The 9351-nt window shown below is 37.5% G+C and overlaps 1 pseudogene; it reads left to right on the forward strand.

The window, feature by feature from the left end:
- The first annotated feature begins 6992 nt into the window (after positions 1-6992).
- Positions 6993-7545, forward strand: LOC133077301 (keratin-associated protein 13-1-like; annotated as a pseudogene).
- The last annotated feature ends 1806 nt before the right edge of the window (positions 7546-9351 follow it).

The raw sequence follows: 9351 nt of genomic DNA on the forward strand, positions 1-9351 counted from the left end.
AAATGGATTAAATGCTCCCACCAAAAGACACAGACTGGCTGAATGGATACAAAAACAAGACCCATATATATGCTGTCTACAAGAGACCCACTTCAGACCTAGAGACACATACAGACTGAAAGTGAGGGGATGGAAAAAGATATTCCATGCAAATGGAAATCAAAAGAAAGCTGGAGGAGCAATTCTCATATCAGACAAAATAGACTTTAAAATAAAGACTATTACAAGAGACAAAGAAGGACACTATATAATGATCAAGGGATCGATCCAAGAGGAAGGTATAACAATTGTAAATATTTATGCACCCAACATAGGAGCACCTCAATACATAAGGCAAATACTAACAGCCATAAAAGGGGAAATCGACAGTAACACAATCATAGTAGGGGACTTTAACACCCCACTTTCACCAATGGACAGATCATCCAAAATGAAAATAAATAAGGAAACACAAGCTTTAAATGATACATTAAACAAGATGGACTTAATTGATATTTATAGGACATTCCACCCAAAAACAACAGAATACACATTTTTCTCAAGTGCTCATGGAACATTCTCCAGGATAGATCATATCTTGGGTCACAAATCAAGCCTTGGTAAATTTAAAAAAATTGAAATCGTATCAAGTATCTTTTCCGACCACAACGCTATGAGACTAGATATCAATTACAGGAAAAGATCTGTAAAAAATACAAACACATGGAGGCTACACAATACACTACTTAATAACGAAGTGATCACTGAAGAAATCAAAGGGGAAATCAAAAAATACCTAGAAACAAATGACAATGGAGACACGACGATCCAAAACCTATGGGATGCAGCAAAAGCAGTTCTAAGAGGGAAGTTTATAGCAATACAAGCCTACATCAAGAAACAGGAAACATCTCGAATAAACAACCTAACCTTGCACCTAAAGCAATTAGAGAAAGAAGGACAAAAAAACCCCAAAGCTAGCAGAAGGAAAGAAATCATAAAGATCAGATCAGAAATAAATGAAAAAGAAATGAAGGAAACAATAGCAAAAATCAATGAAACTAAAAGCTGGTTCTTTGAGAAGATAAACAAAATTGATAAACCATTAGCCAGACTCATCAAGAGAAAAAGGGAGAAGACTCAAATTAATAGAATTAGAAATGAAAAAGGAGAAGTAACCACTGACACTGCAGAAATACAAACGATCATGAGAGATTACTACAAGCAACTCTATGCTAATAAAATGGACAACCTGGAAGAAATGGACAGATTCTTAGAAATGCACAACCTGCCGAGACTGAACCAGGAAGAAATAGAAAATATGAACACACCAATCACAAGCACTGAAATTGAAACTGTGATTAAAAATCTTCCAACACACAAAAGCCCAGGACCAGATGGCTTCACAGGCGAATTCTATCAAACATTTAGAGAAGAGCTAACACCTATCCTTCTCAAACTCTTCCAAAATATTGCAGAGGGAGGAACACTCCCCAACTCATTCTACGAGGCCACCATCACCCTGATACCAAAACCAGGCAAAGATGTCACAAAGAAAGAAAACTACAGGCCAATATCACTGATGAACATAGATGCAAAAATCCTCAACAAAATACTAGCAAACAGAATCCAACAGCACATTAAAAGGATCATACACCATGATCAAGTGGGGTTTATTCCAGGAATGCAAGGATTCTTCAATATACGCAAATCAATCAACGTGATACATCATATTAACAAATTGAAGGAGAAAAACCATATGATCATCTCAATAGATGCAGAGAAAGCTTTCGACAAAATTCAACACCCATTTATGATAAAAGTCCTGCAGAAAGTAGGCATAGAGGGAACTTTCCTCAACATAATAAAGGCCGTATATGACAAACCCACAGCCAACATTGTCCTCAATGGTGAAAAACTGAAACCATTTCCACTAAGATCAGGAACAAGACAAGGTTGCCCACTCTCACCACTATTATTCAACATAGTTTTGGAAGTGTTAGCCACAGCAATCAGAGAAGAAAAAGAAATAAAAGGAATCCAAATTGGAAAAGAAGAAGTAAAGCTGTCACTGTTTGCAGATGACATAATACTATACATAGAGAATCCAAAAGATGCTACCAGAAAACTACTAGAGCTAATCAATGAATTTGGTAAAGTAGCAGGATACAAAATTAATGCACAGAAATCTCTTGCATTCCTGTATACTAATGATGAAAAATCTGAAAGTGAAATTAAGAAAACACTCCCGTTTACCATTGCAACAAAAAGAATAAAATACCTAGGAATAAACCTACCTAAGGAGACAAAAGACCTGTATGCCGAAAATTATAGGACACTGATGAAAGAAATTAAAGATGATACAAATAGATGGAGAGATATACCATGTTCTTGGATTGGAAGAATCAACATTGTGAAAATGACTCTGCTACCCAAAGCAATCTACAGATTCAATGCAATCCCTATCAAACTACCACTGGCATTTTTCACAGAACTACAACAAAAAATTTCACAATTTGTATGGAAACACAAAAGACCCTGAATAGCCAAAGCAATCTTGAGAACGAAAAATGGAGCTGGAGGAATCAGGCTCCCTGACTTCAGACTATATTACAAAGCTACAGTAATCAAGACAGTTTGGTACTGGCACAAAAACAGAAATATAGATCAATGGAACAGGATAGAAAGCCCAGAGATAAGCCCACGCACATATGGTCACCTTATCTTTGATAAAGGAGGCAAGCATATACAGTGGAGAAAAGACAGCCTCTTCAATAAGTGGTGCTGGGAAAATTGGACAGGTACATGTAAAAGTATGAAATTAGAACACTCCCTAACACCATACACAAAAATAAACTCAAAATGGATTAAAGACCTAAGTGTAAGGCCAGACACTATCAAACTCTTAGAGGAAAACATAGGCAGAACACTGTATGACATAAGTCACAGCAAGATCCTTTTTGACCCAGGTCCTAGAGAAATGGAAATAAAAACACAAATAAACAAATGGGACCTAATGAAACTTAAAAGCTTTTGCACAGCAAAGGAAACCATAAACAAGACCAAAAGACAACCCTCAGAATGGGAGAAAATATTTGCAAATGAAGCAACGGACAAAGGATTAATCTCCAAGATTTACAAGCAGCTCATGCAGCTCAATAACAAAAAAACAAACAACCCAATCCAAAAATGGGCAGAAGACCTAAATAGACATTTCTCCAAAGAAGAGATACAGATTGCCAACAGACACATGAAAGAATGCTCAACATCATTAATCATTAGAGAAATGCAAATCAAAACTACAATGAGGTATCATCTCACACCGGTCAGAATGGCCATCATCAAAAAATCTAGAAACAATAAATGCTGGAGAGGGTGTGGAGAAAAGGGAACACTCTTGCACTGTTGGTGGGAATGTAAATTGATACAGCCACTATGGAGAACAGTATGGAGGTTCCTTAAAAAACTAAAAATAGAACTACCATACGACCCAGCAATCCCACTACTGGGCATATACCCTGAGAAAACCATAATTCAGAAAGAGTCATGTACCAAAATATTCATTGCAGCTCTGTTTACAATAGCCAGGACATGGAAGCAACCTAGGTGTCCATCATCGGATGAATGGATAAAGAAGATGTGGCACATATATACAATGGAATATTACTCAGCCATAAAAAGAAATGAAATGGAGGTGTTTGTAATGAGGTGGATGGAGTTAGAGTCTGTCATACAGAGTGAAGTAAGTCAGAAAGAGAAAAACAAATACAGTATGCTAACACATATATATGGAATCTAAGGGAAAAAAAAAAAAAAAGAGGTTATGAAGAACCTAGTGGCAAGATGGGAATAAAGACACAGACCTACTAGAGAATGGACTTGAGGATATGGGGAGGGGGAGGGGTGAGATGTGACAGGGTGAGAGAGTGTCATGGACATATATACACTACCAAATGTAAAATAGATAACTAGTGGGAAGCAGCCGCATAGCACAGGGAGATCAGCTCGGTGCTTTGTGACCACCTAGAGGGGTGGGATAGGGAGGGTGGGAGGGAGGGAGATGCAAGAGGGAAGAGATATGGCAACATATGTATATGTGTAACTGATTCACTTTGTTGTAAAGCAGAAGCTAGCACACCATTGTAAAGCAATTATACTTCAATAAAGATGTTTAAAAAAAAAAAAAAGAATTTAACAATAGGAAATAGGAAAATACTATTATTAAGGAATAGTTATGTTTAAAGAATTAAAGATAAGATTGAAGATTTTGGCAGAAAACTGAAAACTAAACAACAGAAACTAATTGAAATTTTTTAGAAATTTACAAAATAATAACTGATTTGGAAAACCTAATTTATATGTTTTATCAGGGGATTAAACATTGCTGAATAGACAATTAGTGAACTAGAAGATGGAATAGAAAGAAATTCCCAAACTAAAGCATAAAAAGACAAAAAGATTGAAAATAGAGAAAAGACTGTAAGAAGCATATATAACATAGTTTAATAGTGTATTTTGCTTATAATTAGAATCTCAGGGTAAAAAGGAAATAAGAATGGGACAGAAACAATATTTGAAGAGACTATAGTGGACAATTTATCAAAATTGATGAAAGGTATCATCTCACATGTGAAATAGTAATGAGGAAAATAAGAAGAGCTGGCTTAAGGTTGAGATGGCTGAAAGATGGGCTTTAGCAAACGTTACCCAGAGACAGCCTGCAACAAATGCTCCAAAGCTAAACTTACAAATTGTTTTCTTTAATTATTAAATAACTGAAATAATTTTGTTTGTTAACCCGGGTTGGCATGTACAAGACAGAATGTCCAGTCTGAATGTTTTACTACCCACCAACCATTTAGTTTAATTACAAAAATGTGTAAACAAGATTCAACATACTGATTTCCTGCATTTTTCCCTCACCAGAGTCTCCCCTTTGTATTTTAAATCTTATCTTGCCTTTGCTTCTTTAAGACAAAATTTAATGACTCTCTCCTTTACATTTAAAGTAAGCATTTAGAATGTTTAACATGCAAAACAGAGAAGTGCATCTGGGAATTCTTTGACACATAGATTAAGGAACCATCACAAATTTCAAACACAATAACTACAAAGATAAAGATGGCTTAAGCTGTCACACCAAAAAGAATGACAATCTACAAAGAGAAATATACAAATCCACAATCACAACTAGAAATTTAACACTCTTCTTTCACTTTTGATAGAAACAGATGACAGACAAACAAACAATAAGGGCATAGAAAATATTAACGACATGATTAGCAAATATGGCCTAAGTAACATGCATAAAACATTGCGGTCAAAACTTCAGAATATCAGTTATGTTCTAGTGCCCACAAAGCATTTACCAAAATAGATCATATGCTGATCATAGTGGTATAAGCTAAGAAGCAATAGCAACTAGAACAACAGAATTAACTAGTAAATCCTCATATTTTGGAAGTTAAGCATTATACTTGTAAACAATCCATCCTCAAAGAAGAAAGCACAATAAAATATAAAATATCAAAATTAAACTGTGCTTAGTAGGAAAGTTATAGCCTTAAATGCATACATTTTAGAAGAATGGCTGAAAATCACTGAATCCATATCCACACTAAGGAGTAGAAATTGGAAAGTACATTAATCCCAGATTAAGCAAAAGAGTGAAATAACAAAAGGGCAGAATATACTGTTAAAAAAATAAGGAAATGGAAAATCAGTAACACCAGATAGATTCTTGGCAACGAATCCGTAAGATCTGGAAGAGACATAGTTGGGCTGGCAAAAGTCACTCCATAACTTACTGTGTTAGTACAGGTCATTCATGAAGCAGACACCAAGATGGAATTAAAGGTACAAGGATTTTATTGGGAAATGTCTGTGGGAGAAAAGAATTGGGGGAGGGAGTGAAGAAGGCTAGGAGATGTCAGACTTCCATGCGAGTCTGACCAGAGTGAAGAAGAGAGGGAAGGACATGACCCAGGTAGCCACAGATTAAAGATAGTTCCTCAAGGCCATTGGAGAATCCTCAGTTGTTGGCCATCAGAAGATTCCATGTGTCTCTGTTATGCTCAGTCATTGCCTGGGAGCAGCCCCATGGAAAGGAAGGCTTCCATGCCAATGAAGTGTTAGATTTCAGACCATAGCATGGGGCAGGCTTTGGTCAATCAAACCTCCTGCAGATGAAGATCTGAGAAGTAAATTCTCAGGGCTGCTACACATACAGATGAGAATCTGTTAAGACTACAGATCTCATATCAGATACACTGAATCTAAAACTCAATTTTTCCTTCCCTCATCTCAATATTTCTTAGCTCTTTGATTCTCTTCATAAGGGTCCAAACTGGCCTGCACTTGTGACTCTGTCTTGGTTCTGTCCCTCACTGTCACTATGTCTCCAAATAATTGTCCAGGTTTCTCTCTGGTTGTAGACATCAGTGATATTCAGTTTGTCCTGGCTGATATTTTTTCCTCTCCATTGTATCTGAGACACATGTGTAATAGAATGTAATAGATGGGCAATAATTTTGGAGAATGAGAAAACATAGGGACAAGTAAGGTCAGTATTTAGTAGATTCCTCATTCAAGCCAAAATTGCACCTCTGATCCATTGACAAAGAAGAGAAATAATTTTATCTTATTTAACCACCATTTGAGAAAAGTGTTTTCTCATCATTGCCAGACACAAAACACCCAAGGATTATGACAAGAGGAAAAGGAAAATGATGCTTATCTCACCATTTCCTGACTATGATGGGATAAGTATTAGTGTGAAACAGTCATAGCATTTCTGACATAGGTGTAGTTCATTGGCCTTGGCTATAACACCAAAATTATAGCACCCATAAATACAATATGGGGAAAACGATTCCAACTGCAATTACAGAGAAGATTACTGAGTTACACACATGTAAACGAGGGAGCACAAATATGTAAAAAATGACCCTGTAGGTTACCACATCTACTGCTGAGAGTATATATATACACACCTGTCCAGAAGGTTAAATTCAAACTCAGAATCTTCTCCCTGTAACTCAACTGAGCTCATACCTCCTGTCAACATGTCCTACAAAGGCTGCCCTGGAAACTTCTCCTCCTGCTCCCTTGGAGGCTATCTATGCTACCCAGGCTCCTTCCAGCCCAGCATCCTGGTCTACAGCACTGACCTCTGCTCTCCTAGCACCTGCCTGCTGGGCTCCTCTCTATTATGTGGCTGTCAGGAGACCTGCTATGAGCCCATCAGGTGCCAGACATCTTGTGTGGTGTCCTTTCCCTGCCAGACATCCCGCCACGGCCCAAGGACCTCCAGGCTCTGCAGTCCCTGCTGGACAACTTATGCTGAGTGTCTGGGCTTTAAGTCCAGCAGTTGCCTCCCTGAGCTCTGGATACAGAAGCTGCTACTCAATGGGCTTTGGATCCCATGGCTTCAGACCCCTGGGTTATGGAGTCTGTGGCTTCCATTCCCTGGGCTGTGGATCCAGATTCTGGCCCCCAATCAAATTTCCTTCCAGGAGTTTCCGTTCATCTTGTTACTGGCCAATCTGTAGATCTGGCTTCTACTGATTAATTTGTAGAAGAGCCAAATCCATTAAGAAATTTAGATTCTGTACTGTGATTATCTATTATCTTAATTTCCTCCATTGAAAAGTATTCTGATATTCCCCGATCACCCACAACTCTTTAGCTCTCCAGCCCTCGAACACTGGGTGATAGATTAACTCTGTCAACCTACAAAATTAATGAGAAATTCAAATTGAATTGTTGATAGAATTTATGGTTTTGTACTTCTCCCAAAGATAGATGGAAAGTCAAATAATTTGATTTTAATAAACTCTTTATTCTGCTATCCAAAAATAAAAATAAAAATAAAAAAATAAAAAAATAAAAAAATAAAAAAAAATAAAAAATGAGAATAGAAGATTAAAGTATTTCCAACACATACAAATATAGGCGCATGTTCTATCGCTCACATAGCAAAGGCTCTCCCACACATGTGTAAATCTACATTCCAGAATCATTACCAATTGGCCTAGAATCTAGTCTTTCCCTGCTGTTAGTAAAATATTTAACCCCTAGGAATTACACTGCTCTAACTACTTTCTAAGTGTTCTATTTCTTTGTATTAACTCATGAAAGTCAAGACAATTAATCCTGAAGAAGATCAGAGAAAGCAACCAGAGGGAGCCACTGTTTTAATTAAATCAACCTTAGGAAGGAGACTGTGCCAACTCTCCCAGCTACCTATTTCCAGACGCTGGAAGGAATTCATTTGTGAGAAGCCAACAAAAGTCAATCCAAATTATTTTTAAAACATTATGAGGTAGATTATTACAAATACCAGGAGAAGCTATTCACACAGACCCAGCCCCTGATAAAGCCAAAGACAGAGCATTTCCTTCTTGGCTAATGACAAGAAGGTACATTATGTCATCCTGTCCTCTTGTGAATTCCTTCTCACCAAGAGAGCCCTGTCAACACTCCCATAAGATCCATTCCTGTATAACCAACAGAGTATTCGACTCTCCAGATTGCAAGAGAGACTTCTAAATGGGTCTTTTAGAATAAAATGTGTTTCCTGAAGAAGAAATTGGAATGGCCATTTGGAGCATTGAAAGTCTGTATTTATCCAAGGAACAGGAACTTCTTGTAGAATTACTTTCCCCTGAAATGTACAATCTTGCTGTTACATTTGTTTTAAAAAGAGAGAAAGAAAACCCTCTCAGCCCAGTATTTACTAGCCTGTCCAAGCATTTTTAGCAATGATAGCAATGAGGCCTCAGCCTGTATTGGCCGTCAGTGCTCCAACCATAGTCCCAGGCTGTATGCCAGCTTTTTAAAAAGACCAACCTGACTTTAGTCCAATTCCTTTCTGACCCAAAGCCCATTAACCTGGACTCCTTGTCAGGTCTGTTTGTGCCTTACATCTAGTTTTAAAGGAGAGGTTGTTCTGGGTCAAGAGATGATTTCTAATATTTCCTCTTTTAAGTTGTCTAAAATTCACAGACTGATGTAATTAGACAGCAGGAAGATCACTGGGGACAGGATAGCTGCCCATCTGTGTAATGAGATTTGGATGCTCAGCTTTACTGAACTGTGGATTCTAACCCCCATCCAGCTGGCCAGAGGTTATTTCCACAATATGTTTCTATTTTCTTCTTCAGTTAAATTTAAAACTATGAAAGGAAGGGGGCCCCTAATCCTTCCTCAGGAGCAAAAGTGATGCAGATCTTATTGGGAAGACATTTTCCGGGCCCAACTTAAGTTTTTGTTGGCTCAGCATTAGTGCATTTTTTCCTAAATCTTTCCTCTTGGAGCTCAGTAGACTGTTTAGCCCAGCCCTGCTATTTGTGTTTCAAATGCTTGCAGACG

Source organism: Eubalaena glacialis, chromosome 17 (genome assembly GCF_028564815.1).
Source record: "Eubalaena glacialis isolate mEubGla1 chromosome 17, mEubGla1.1.hap2.+ XY, whole genome shotgun sequence".
Taxonomy (NCBI): domain Eukaryota; kingdom Metazoa; phylum Chordata; class Mammalia; order Artiodactyla; family Balaenidae; genus Eubalaena; species Eubalaena glacialis.